The sequence below is a fragment of the Pogoniulus pusillus genome, chromosome 5, assembly GCF_015220805.1.
Source record: "Pogoniulus pusillus isolate bPogPus1 chromosome 5, bPogPus1.pri, whole genome shotgun sequence".
Lineage (NCBI taxonomy): Eukaryota > Metazoa > Chordata > Aves > Piciformes > Lybiidae > Pogoniulus > Pogoniulus pusillus.
The window spans coordinates 13,545,019-13,558,038 of NC_087268.1; the positions used below are offsets into that span (position 1 = coordinate 13,545,019).

The 13,020-nt window shown below is 41.5% G+C and overlaps 1 long non-coding RNA gene across 3 annotated transcripts in view; it reads right to left on the reverse strand.

The window, feature by feature from the left end:
- LOC135175328 (uncharacterized) overlaps positions 1 to 13,020 on the reverse strand; it is a 509,262-nt gene that overhangs the window by 188,929 nt on the left and 307,313 nt on the right. For 2 of the 3 annotated variants that reach the window (XR_010302327.1, XR_010302328.1), the window contains exon 5: positions 12,920 to 12,976. This is a non-coding gene — a long non-coding RNA (uncharacterized LOC135175328). Of the gene's footprint in view, positions 1 to 11,913; positions 12,571 to 12,919; positions 12,977 to 13,020 lie in introns of those variants that run through there. The other variant, XR_010302329.1, reaches the window with a different exon arrangement.

Here is a 13,020-nt window from a genome sequence, read left to right on the forward strand (position 1 = left end):
GAGTGATCCATCTGGCCAACTAAAGAGTAACTTAGAGAGCCCGATGCTATTTCTCAATTATGGTGGCTTGACACTGAGAGTTGAGAAGTACTAAGATTTGGTGTGGAGCAAACTAAATCCATACAAAGAAAAATCTGGGGAATGCTGCTGCAGCCCCACAGCAGAGAGGAAAAAGAAGCACTATCAGCCAGAGGCAGCTCAAGAGGACTTTACTGTTCAAGAAAATTAAATGGCTCAGAGGTGAAACAAATACCAATAAAGTCCATCTTCCTATAAATTTGTGACCAGAGCCTGTGAGTGCTATACAGTATGAGCACAATTATCATAGGTCTCCTCTTCCACAACAAAGACAAAATTCTCAGTGAGCAAGAGACAGCATGTGCTATAGCTCTTCTGGAGCAAAGCCTGTGCTGGCCAGCCAGCTGTCCTCTGCTGAACATACTTAGCTGATAAGTTCTGCTTGTCTTTTCCTCAGCAGGGGCACCAATTTGAGTTTTTCTCCTCTCTTCAGATACCCATTTTACAGAAAACAAATTATCTTTTCAGTTCTTTCTGACTTGGCTGAAAGCAATCAGCATGCTCAACAGCTACGTATGGGTGTGACAGACAGGCACAGGGACAGACAGTCCCATAAACTTAGATGAGGTAACTTGGCAACACGTACTCCAGAAATCTGGGGTGTTTAAAACCTGGAAGTGGATCCAAACTTTGGCTTAAGTCATGCCTAAGGTCAGAAAGAGACAAAGGCCTTTTTTGGTTTGGACTTCCATGAGGTCTGACCATGTGCTATTTACTCTTGTGGCCATGATTACATGAGTAGGATCTCCCATGGCATAATCTTGACACGAGGGTAGCCTACAGGACAATCACAGACCATCTAAAAACTCTTTTTTCTTGTCTGCATCTTCAAAAGCACCCAACTTGAACTGAAAAATCAATAATAGCATTTCTTTCTGTGCTTTTACATATGAGTGTCTTCTACTTCTTTACATACGAGTGTCTTCTACCTCCACTTCTAGAAGCTAGCATGTCCCTTCTGTCCCATAGCCAGTCTCCCATGTTGGCTTATTGTGCTAGTTTGAGCCTAGCTGGGATATTTTAGTGAGAAGAATTAGACTATAGGCTGTGAAAAGGAAACAATGGGGATGCCTACTTCACTCATAGGCTTGATGAGATGTACAAGAACATAGACATAGATAAGGCAGTTGTTTGCTGTCTGTCTTTGGGGCTGCATTTCTCTCTCTAACCTAACTTACTGTCTGACTAATCCTTCTGCTTCCTAAGCCCCCTGGCTAACCCTCCAAACTCACCTTGAATGTAAGGCAAAATCTGGAGTAAGGTAGAGGGGTGGGAAGAAGGTGGAAGAGTGGGTGAGAGCCTCTACTGGGGACTCTGGTTTCTGGGAGGGCTGTTGTGTTTCTGTATTATCTTGTTAACTTGTCTATTTCTGTCTACAGCTGTAGATACTGTAAATACCTGCTTGTATATTGTGCTAAGCTGTAAGTATTAAGCTTCATTCAATTTCCAGCTCAGCTGAGTCCAGTCTGGGTGATTTTACTTAAGTGTGGGGGAGTGGGGAACACCCAAACCATCACACTTCTGCTCCTTTCTCTGCTCTTCCAATCATGATGGAAGAAGGAGTTAAAATCTCATAGTGCTTTCTGGCCAGTATCTTCTCAAGTACGTCAGCCCTCCCCACACATGCACAAGTTGCACTGCCCTCCCTCTGGATGCTTCCACATATCTGTCCTCTGAAGTTACAGAGATGGGAATGATTTTCCTCAACATGAAATGCTGTATAAAGAGTGTGGGTGGGAAATATGCAGTGTAATGGAACTGAAACCCCATAAGGGAAATCAATGCAGGCAGCTGCTGATACACTATTTACTTGGGTAAATCATCCATTTTCCTCTCGGGCAAGATGATTTGAGGTATCACCTACCCAGGACGGCAAGTGCAAATATAAATAATGAATAAAACTATCTGAGGAAAAATTCTGACTGTAACAGCTTTGTAGAGAACCAAGTTTCAGTTAAACTTAATCCTTGCTGTCTTCTGCGTCTCCAGCAGTAGAAACATCTGGTCGGTTTTAGATTCCCCTTGGATTCCCAACTTCAAAGGGAGTTATAAAGAATAACAAATACATGTACTGGCACTGAAAAAAAAAAATAGAGCAGCAGGAGAGAATGGTAAAATTGTCCTTATTTGACTGCTAGTGACAGGCGCCACAGGCAGAACTGTGAGAAAAAATCTTAACGGCTCAGGCAAATAAGCTTTTTTTCCCTTTTAATGACTGGCTCTCTTTACTAATGACGCAGAAAATCTATGGGATCTGCCCCATAATAGCAAGAAGCACATGTGCCAAGGAATATGCACGCAAGGGTATGCAGAAAACGGATTTCGGATCAGATATGTACTAAATAATAGGCAGGAAAGCAGGAGCGAACTTTAGTTTCCAGCCCTTTCACTCTCAGTGTCCTGTGCATATTGCTGGCTGAATTTCAGAGGTCCAAATGTTGGCTCTTTAAAGCCTGTAGGAGGTTGTAAAGTATGGTCAGAAACAACGACTGTCATATGCACTTTTCTAATCCGACTTCAAAACCTCCAGGAACAAGGGTAGGTAAGCAAACACAATAACAGATGGCTGTGGCTCTGAGTCTTTCCTTTACTCTCTGGTGGCTGGAAAGTGAATGCCACGCTCCTTTTATGAATGCAGCACTACCACCAACAACTTCTGACATGTTTCTACCCTTCTGTGCAGCTAAGAGAAGCATCTAGCTTCACGCTGATCTTCTGAATCAGTGCACTCATGAAATAATCACATTCCATTCCCCACTTCACGTATGCAACATCAGGAACTCCTTTATCCTTTGCTGTTCCTCATGTTTTACCATTTCAGTCATAGGATTAAAGATAACAAATGTAAAGTGTGAGGATACAGGAACCTGTGCAAAACCTCCTATCTGCTGAACACTAACTCTTGTTGTACAAACACTAAATTTGTTATGATCTCTCAGCAAATCTATAGACTCCTAAATGTCTAGCACCATGTAATGCAAATTTACTGGATGTATTCCAGAGAGGAAAATTAAAGAATAGGCTTTAGCAAACAGCATTAAAACCACAGCCACGCCTCTTTCACCTCCATTTACAAAGGGTCCAAAGAATAGATGTTTTGAAGGCAGTCATCAAATAAATTCCACTGATACATGAACCAAAGAGGCTGGTCGACTTGTGGATACTGGACAGGACATGAAAAGATGTATTTGGCAACTAAATTATTTGTTGGAAATATTTCCTTTATCTCTGTTGTTGGTGTGGCAACCATGACTTTTTTTATTACATCATTTTGCTTTATTATGTCAAGAGGTAAGAAGCTTCCCATTGTTTAATCTTTAAAGGTATTTCAGGATCTCTTAGACACCCCATATAACAGCAAGATCATATCAATATTTTTTTTTCATAAATACAGCAATCTCATATTTGTATCAGAAATTTCAAGAGTAAAAATCCTAAGTTCTTGTAACAATATAATGATCAAAGGGTTTCTGCAACAGGCTTCTTACTGAGAAAAAAACCCCTTATTTATTTACTTCTTACTGAATGTTTGAAAACTGCAAGAAGATGCTTCACAAACTGTTATAGAAGAGGAATTCAAGAATATATTGCAAAATTTGTCATTCCTGAGACAGAAATCAGCAATTTCTGAGGCTCACACTGCATCACTATTAAATTTGAAAAGGGAATCCAAAATTAAACTGAATGCGCAGCAGAGACAGGATGAGTGTTTGGCATACTGCTAACAATGTGTGCCATGGTGGGATAAATGCATCCCTCTTGCCCAGGAACTACCACTGGAAGGAATACTGCATACACTAGGATCTCTAGTGACACCAGACTATTGGGACATGTGAAAAAAAAAACAAGGCTGGAGAGGTGGGCACAACCCAACCACATGAGGTTCAAAAAGACCAAGTGCAAGGTCCTGCATCTGGGTCGAGGGAATCTCAAGCACAAATCCAGGCTGGGCAGTGAGTGGCTGGAGAGCAGCCCGGAGGAAGGGGACTTGGGAGTGCTGGTGGACAAGAAGCTCAACGTGAGCCAGCAGTGTGCACCTGCAGCCCAGAAAGCCAATCAGATCTTGAACTGCAGAAGTGTGGCCAGCAGCTCAAGGGAGGTGATTCTCCTCCTCTACTCCACTCTACTGAGACCCCACCTGGAGTACTGCATCCAGTTCTGGAGCCCCCATTACAAGAGGGATGTGGAGATGCTGGAGCACGTCCAGAGAAGGGCCACGAGGATGCTCAGAGGGCTGGAGCAGCTCTGCTATGAGAACAGACTGAAAGAGTTGGGGCTGTTCACTCTGCAGAAGAGGAGGCTGCCAGGTGACCTTATTGTGGCCTTCCACTGTCTGAAGGGGGGCTACAAAAAGCTAGGGAGGGACTTCTTAGGCTATCAAGGAGTGACAGGACTAGGGGGAATGGAGCAAAGCTGGAGGTGGGAAGATTCAGAGTGGACGTGAGGAGGAAGTTGTTCAGCATGAGAGTGGTGAGAGGCTGGAATGGGTTGCCCAGGGAGGTGGTTGAGGCCCCATCCCTGGAGATGTTTAAGGCCAGGCTGGATGAAGCTGTGGCCAGTCTGATCTAGGGCAGGGTGTCCCTGGGCATGGTAGAGAACTAGATGGTCTTTGTGGTCCCTTCCAACCCTGACTGATTCTATGAAAATATTTTTGGAAGTGCTACAAGTCCCTTTGGCTTTCGTCAGAGTGCTACAAGACTCTCTGACAGGTCTGGTAAAGTCTCTTTGATCTCTTGACCTAAAGACCAGTGGCTCCTGAAAAGGGTGCTGCCTTCTTAGTAAAGCTTTATTACCTATGCTGGCAATGTTCTCCTATTGGGAATCCTTTCAAATTAATTCTTAGAGTCTCAGTTTTCCAGCGAAAGAGCCTATATAGTGATGGTAAAGATAGATGAAAAATCAGACCAGGAAATCTCAAGGTTTCTAAAGCTCATGCTCCAAGTCGGGTTTCCTTCAAGTAACAATATTAAGTTAACATCAGAAATGTTCTGATTTCTGTATTTGCAACCAAAGGAGCCATACCAGTGTTAATTCTGGCATGAGGACAGCATAGGTTGCAAAAGCTTGAATGATAGTCACAGGTTGTGACTGCATCTGGCACTTCCAGTGGAGCATTTCCAGTATGAATGGAGAATTTGCAGTATGGACTTGATCTCCAGTCTGCTAAAACCAAGAAGAGAATTTAAATGAGTCTCAACACACGCTCCAAGGAAATAACCACCAATTTGGTACAAGAAATGCCATATACAGTGAAACACTGTTCATTCAAATCCCATACAGTGATACCTCTTGTCTTTAACCCCTGAATCTTCACTCTTATAGTCTGCAGAAAGAACCTTGACTTTCAGAAGACATCCTGGCAATGAGTATTAGGTAGAAATGAAGGCCTAAAGACAGGTGTCAGTGTTCAAATATTACAAACAGTGAGGCAAAGCAAAGGTACTGAAGGAGAAGGGAAGGCAGAATAGCTTTCTCATTACAAGTTTTTAGTGATACAAATCTTTCCAGTTAAACTGTATCTCTGAATCTGATCTGCTCCTTATTAACGGCAGCAGCACAATGAAGGGGACATAGTCTATAAGTCCTGGGATTCCAGATAACAAACATTTTGATTACATCCCAGGATTTCTCCATACACCTTTCTGAATGTTTCCTTATATCCTATTTATAGTATGTTACATTCTCCTGTGACTAGAGAGCTGGTAGACCAGACCCTGCACAACCTAATACTTTCTTGACTATCTTTCCTGTCCTCTTACATGGTTGTAGGCATGCAGGCACAATGCTGCAATTGAATACAACCATTATAAAGACAGTTCAGCTCCTGGCCAACCCTCAGCATGCACATATACATTTGCAAAGCATTAATGGCATTGTAAGCTAAAAACAAACATCCCAATAGTATTTAGCCAGCTAGATCTGTGAGATCTACAGATGCTTTCTGTTTGCTTGGGATATTTTACTGCTTATGTTATTATCTTTTTGATGTGTGCTGCTCCACTAGCACATAGAAAATATTTTGAGTGTGCCTACAACATAAATTATTTTATTTATTTATTTATAGAGCTCAGAAGTGCTGGAGGTTGTACTTTTTAAGGCCTTAACACATCAATACTCCAGTTCTTCATGTCCAAGATCAGTGCAAAATATATCTTCCAGATTAAATTAGCCTGCTTTAAGACTAAACTCAATTTATAGTGATAGAGCAGGTTGCATGTTTGGTCATGTAAAAAAACATATAATGAATACAGGAGGCAGATGTCAGGCAAAGTATATTTTCCTGCCTGTCTTGTCACAAGCTTGCAACCAGGCCTACAACACTCTTATCCTCATACAACCTACCTGAAGGGAGGTTGGAGCAAGGAGGGGGCAGCCTCTTCTCCTTGGTGTCAAGCAACAGGACTACAGAAAAGTTTTCAAGCTGCACCAGGCTGGCTGCTAGGAAATACTTCTTCACAAACAGGGTTAGTAAACACTGGAATGGTCTGCCCACAGTAGTGGTAGAGTCACTGTCCCTGGAGGTGTTTAAGCAGTGTGTGGACCTGGTGCTTAGGGGACAAGGTTTAGGATTGACCCTAAATTGGGTCAAAGATTGGACTGGATGATCTTTTTGGTGTCTCCCAATTGGATGTTTTCTGTGATAATCTGTGATTAAAATATCCCTTTTCAAGTTTGAAAACCAGAAGCAAATGGTTAGGTGGTCTAAAGAACAAAAAAGTTTGAAGAGACAAAAGTTCCACTGAATGTTGACTGCTGTGTCCCTAGCTTACCAAACTTGCACTGCTGATACTCTCAAGGAATATGACATCGCTGTCTCTAGCCAACTTTAAGCAAGACAGTTCTGAATAACTGATGCTGATACAGGTTAGTGTCTTAGTCCTTGTTTGAAAAATAAGGGCCATCACACTTTTGAGACAAGGTTCCATTTTCCAGTGACTGAGCAATTAACAACTATGTGCTTTGCTTTTATTTATCACCCTTGCTCTATTTATCCAAAACACCCACTTTCAATTCCTGTCTTTTTTTTCCTTCCCCAGAGTGCTCCCACTGAGACAGATTTAGGCCAATCCTGAACAAATTAAATTTAGCCAAAACCACAATCTAAAGTAATATGCCTTCAGGGCATATACCATATTGTGGCCTTGGACAAGACTGCTGCCAGAAGAAACTTACTATTTAAGTATATAGATTATTCATGAGAATGGATAGGAAAAAACTTCAATACATTAGTAAGAAAGACTACCTTGGGTGCTACACAGGACAAAGAAAGACTGAAAGCAATAACTGGAAAACACTCTATTAAGGGAAGGTCCCCTTTAAATCTTAGGCTCACAGGATGTTAGGGGTTGGAAGGGACCCAAAGAGATCATCGAGTCCAACCCCCCTGCCAGAGCAGGACAATACTATTAACACAGATCACAGAGGAACACATCCAGACAGGCCTTCAAAGTCTCCAGAGAAGGAGACTCCATGACCTCCCTGGGGAGCCTGTTCCAGTGCTCTGTGACCCTTACAGTAAAGAAGTTCCCCCTTGTGTTGAGGTGGAACCTCTTTTGCTGCAACTTACACCCATTGCTCCTTGTCCTATCTAAGAAATGAGAGTGAATGCACCAATATTAACTCTATTAAGGGAAGATCCCATTTAAATCAAACCTAAGAAGCAACAAATGGGAGTGAACGCACCAATATTAACTGTATAGGCTTTACACTCACACTATCATTACATTCAACAGTTTGCTGGCTTTGCAAGTAATTGCAGCAAGATCAGAACCCAGAACTTGAAAAGTACTCAAAAAGGTCTGGTCCATGACCAGCCTACAGAACAGCAAGCTAAGAGAGCTGAAATAGTATCAGAACCAGAGGACACAGCCTCAAGCTACACCAGGGGAAATTTAGGCTTGAGGTGAGGAGAAAGTTCTTTACTGAGAGAGTCATTGGATACTGGAATGGGCTGCCCAGGGAGGTGGTGGAGTCGCCGTCCCTGGAGCTGTTCAAGGCAGGATTGGACGTGGCACTTGGTGCCATGGTCTAGCCTTGAGCTCTGTGGTAAAGGGTTGGACTTGATGATCTGTGAGGTCTCTTCCAGCCTTGGTAATACTGTGATACTCTGATAAGCTTCCAGATTTGCTGTGCAGAAACAAAATGTTTGCAGGAAAGCTCAAGACAAGAGTTGGGGAGACAGATTCTGATTAACTGCTAGAGAGATAGGAAGACCACAGCACAGTCTAAGGGTCCTCACCAATTTAAAAGTTTTTGTTAATAGAATATGACAGATTTAATAGCTTTTTAAAAATAGCTTTAAAAAAAAAAACAAAAACAAAAACAGATTTAGAAGAATTCTGATGAAGTACTCCCTTAAATGCCACCTAAAAGAGCCCAAACACAAGCCAACATTCCTGCTTCACAGCATAGCTACAGACGTTGAAATTTACTTGCTTCACAGATGAATTAAACGCCGCACTGCAAAGTCACCCACGAAACAAAAACAAACAAAAAAAAATCATTTGCAACAACTGAATGTTTTGTTTTGACAAAATAATTTTGTTTTGATTGTTGCTTTCAGTTTTGACTTAAATTTTATATTCGAACCCAGAATGATTTTTTTTTTTTTTTGAAAGAAAAAGTTTGAAACTAAAGCATTTCTGCTCCACAAATGCCAAAAAGCTAATCATATTTCTGGATAAAATGAAAATAAATGAGTCCTGAATGAATTTCTTTTTTTTTTTTTCAAATGAACTACTCTTTCCACTGCTTCATTTAAAAAAAGAGAACACCAGTAGGGTTGTTTTATTCGGTCGTGACCTTCAGTATTCTTTAGTGAGCCTCAGAAGCTTGTAATACCTCTGCAATGCTATCAATAGATCAGTGACAATCTAATTATTATTAATAATCCAGCTGGTATGTTGTTCTTGTCCAAGAACTGGTGGAGCTTAGCGATGTATGAAAGGTAAGAGGCTTTTTCGTACAGTCATTTATGTAACAACTAACACATGTCTTGTTGGGTCAAGTACTCTTAATTATTATTACCATTTGGGGAAACAACAAAACCAGTTCTGAGCAGGATAAAGCGGCAGACTGAAAGTTACAAAGAGTCCTACAGAAGAGTGAGGAAAAGTGAAGGGAATGGTAGTGGTTTCTGTGCTGTCCTCATAAGCTTAAACCCCTCTGGTAGAGAGAAATGTAAGAGCTGCTGAGATTTGTAAGATGTTCAGTATCTCAGCATTACTTTTTCTTTAACCATTAGCTCCAAGCACTAAGAAGGCTCTTGATCGCTGACCATACAGCTCTAAATGAATAAAAAGCAAAATACCGTGAAGTCATGTGAAGCTTGACTGAAGCTGTGAGACACATCCTGTCCTACAGTGGCAATAATTCAGGGAGTTCACCACGAGCAGAAAGCAGCCAAGTGCCAGTGTATAGAACTGTTCACTTAGGAAGACCAGGAGGAGAGCTGAAGTACAGTACATCATTCCCAGCAATTGGCATCCCATGGCTATTTCAGCATTGAGATGCTTGAGAAGTGGCTGTCTCCTGTGCCATTTGGTGAAGGGTTCTTTTGCAACATAGACAGAATTTCAGTAAGAACTAAATAATTGCTGTTTCTTACAAAGAAAATTTCCAACCACTGCTAGGAGCAGAAGTTCAAAGGTTCTAGCAGTTGTAGTGCTTAGTCCTTCATGAGAACACTAACTGGCATTTGAATGTGCCTATTACAGTGCCATGCTTTGCAAGGCAGAGACGGAAAAGTCTTGGGGAAAACTGTTGGAATTATCTCATGTGTGGGTTTTTTAAAGTAAGTGGTATCTGGGACGAGATAAGGTGGCTAAAATAAAAGGAGCTTGGATTGTGTATCTTTACAAATAAGTTATTAGCATATAAGAGAAACAGAGAGGCTTGTTTGAAAGCCTGAACTGCAATTACCTCTAAGAGAGCTCTCTTACTGTGCACCAAGGAGACTGCTGGATTTGTGCTCTGCACATTGGGCCCAGGTGCCCACAACTTCCACCATCTGAAAGCAGCTGAACACTCTCTCCTTCAACACGTGTGTGTCTTCAGCTAACAAGTAACTCCTTTCTAGCAGTAAGATTTCAAGGCCTAACAGCCCAAGGAAGATGACTTACTGCCTCGTTCTTCACAAAATAAAAATGTAGATGTAGAGGTCAGAGTAAACAAAGAAATAGCCAATTGCACTTCCATGCTTTAGCATGCTCAGCACCAGCAGTGCATAATCCTCAGGCTTAGATTCACGTTAGGGAAAAAGTTTCATTTTCTTAAACACAGCACCTCCTCCAAATGACAGACTCTCAGTCCTCTGCTACCAGCTCCCCTCTCCCTTAGCTGGTCTTAGTTATTAAAATAAACAAAGAAAACACATAAATAAATTAAAACCAAAACAAACCAACACCCTCCCTCTGCTAAACATCTCTCTCCTCTCTCAACTTCCCTTGTGCTTTCCCTCCATACCTCCCAGGTTCTGTTGTTTTTAAAGCCCCTGCACTAATACCTGCTCTCTTTGCTCTGGGTTTTTGGTTGTTTTTTTTTTAGTGTTTGCTTAAAACTCCAGTCCCCAGAAGCAAGTTTGGAGAAAACTGGCTTTCTCTAGTTGCCCCATTGTTCTTCTCAGACAAGATCTATTTCATATGTTTCTCTTTCAAATATTTAATGACAGACCTATTCATGAAAAGATATGCCAACACCACTCCCCTGTCTCTTTGGCATGACACAGAGCAGAGAAAAATATTGTCATAAGATACAAGGATTCAGTTAGTCAATAAAATCAAGTTCTGACTTACAAACAGCACAAAGAGGATTCCATACACTGCCACACTTCCCAGAAGCAAAAGCCTGACAAAAAGCATTACGAGGGAGATCTCATGGAACAGACAGATGAAGTTAGCACTATGATTCTGGCTGGCTTCCCTTCCAACAGAACCCAAAAAGACCACATTGAACCTTGGAGAGTTAACTTACTTCTGGAGTCTTGTCTTCACTGCAATGTTGTTTGAAAGTACAATGCTAATATTGCCCCCAGCATGACTCCCAGCCACAATAGAAGTCTCTTGCTCAACCTAAGTGCTATTTTAACTTGACTCTTTGGCCTAAAAAAAGATTGTAAGTGGCAGCCCATGTTACTAGTGTCAGTAACACAGTGGGAATTCAGAAGTTCTCTGAGTGCAACTGGGATCTAGACTAGAAACACACAACCCTTATACCCATTTATCTACATTATACTCGTGCTGATAGCAGGTGAGGGTCTGATGTTAGCAATCTGGTTCTCCTCTCCTCAGTCTCTGCAGTACACTGCTGACAAGTACATTCACCAAATTTACAGAAAAAATGTATGTGTATGTGTACCAAAGAATTTAGGGCACAGAACCCTTGCAAATATCATTCTCTAATACTGTTGCAATAAACTGATTCAATGTGTGTAAAACAATATTGGTTTTAGGCATTTTTACTCACTAGCTCTGCTCAGGCTATTATTTGCAATGAAGGGGGCTTTCTGCAAGTACCTCAGAGCCACCATCTGTGAAACAGAGCACAGCTGCACCAACAGCCAGCTCTAACATGAAAACAGCATGATCAGATTGTAGCTCCATGTTAACTGCAGACCTTATATATATGGAAAAAAGTACTTTAAGTCACATTGCAGTGTGAGAGAGCAAGCTAAGGGGTCCTTATAGGCAGTGCCTGTATGGCAAATCCAGCTTCTTACATCTTGACTGTTATCTCCATAAACCTTCTTTTCACTCTAATAAGCTAGCAGAAGATAAGCAAATCTGAGTACAGGCAGCTAATATAAACCACCACAGAAGCGGCCATATTGTCATCTGAACATCTCATGCTCCAGTTTATTTACAGTTTCCAGGGCTGCAATCCCAGCTGGTAGTTTTAATTAGTAGTGAATGTACTTTCACAACAAATTGGACCTTATCCTTCTTGGGCGAGATCCCTTCCACAGATGACTATAGAATATGAAGAGACAAAGTTTGGGGGCGACGGGCAAGCATTTTCCTCATATAACCTATCTGAAAAACTACCATTGCTCTCTGGCTAACAAGAGGACTTGGCATCAGGTCAGACTATTTTGACTATCCAGAGGACTCTTCCCCAAGTGCCAGAACAGTAGGACACACACACCATGGGAGCTTCTAACAAAGCATAAGCTAATGCTATTTACAAGTCAGTACAAAATTTTGGATTACAAAGCCAGCTCCAAGGGCTGACTTTTGCATATGGGCTTTAAGGCAAAGCTTGGGATACCATGATAAGAATCACCAGAGCACATATCTACTCTTTTACTGTTATTGTACAAGGGTAGCTTTGCCCATTTCATAGTCATTTGTAAATGCCTTACTATAAAACTGCAACTGTGGCAGGGTTTTAACAGCCTTTTTTCCTCTAGCCACTCTGGGATTTTTGCTTTCTTGGCTGTAACCAGTTGCAACCAGTTGTGAATAAGTCGTTATCCCTCTATGCAACCCACTGCAGCTAAAAGAAACCAGTGTCATTATGCAAGTTTAAAAAAAAAAAAAGGGGGGGGGAAGGAAAAAAAAAAGTTTTGTTTTGTGGTTAATTATCCATGGTCTATTTACAAAATAAATCAACCCATTGTGCACCACCAGGATTTGTGGCCTCATTTGAACTTTGCTTTTCATTAATCACTTTAAAAATAAAAGCTAACTAGATTTCCTCTTCCCTCCCCTTCCCCCCAACCCCCCCCCCCCCCCCCCCCCCCCCCACTTTTTTTTTCTTTCTTTATTACTTGCATCTGGGTATAAACTGTAAAAATGGTGAGAGAACAAAGTATGGCTTATTCGCCCTCAGTTTCATGACTTACACGATCTCAGTCTTGTCTTTCTCCACAGACGCAGCACAGTCCAGAAATTCTGGTATCCTGTAAGAAATGCAACCACAAGAAGATCTAAATACTTTTTAAAC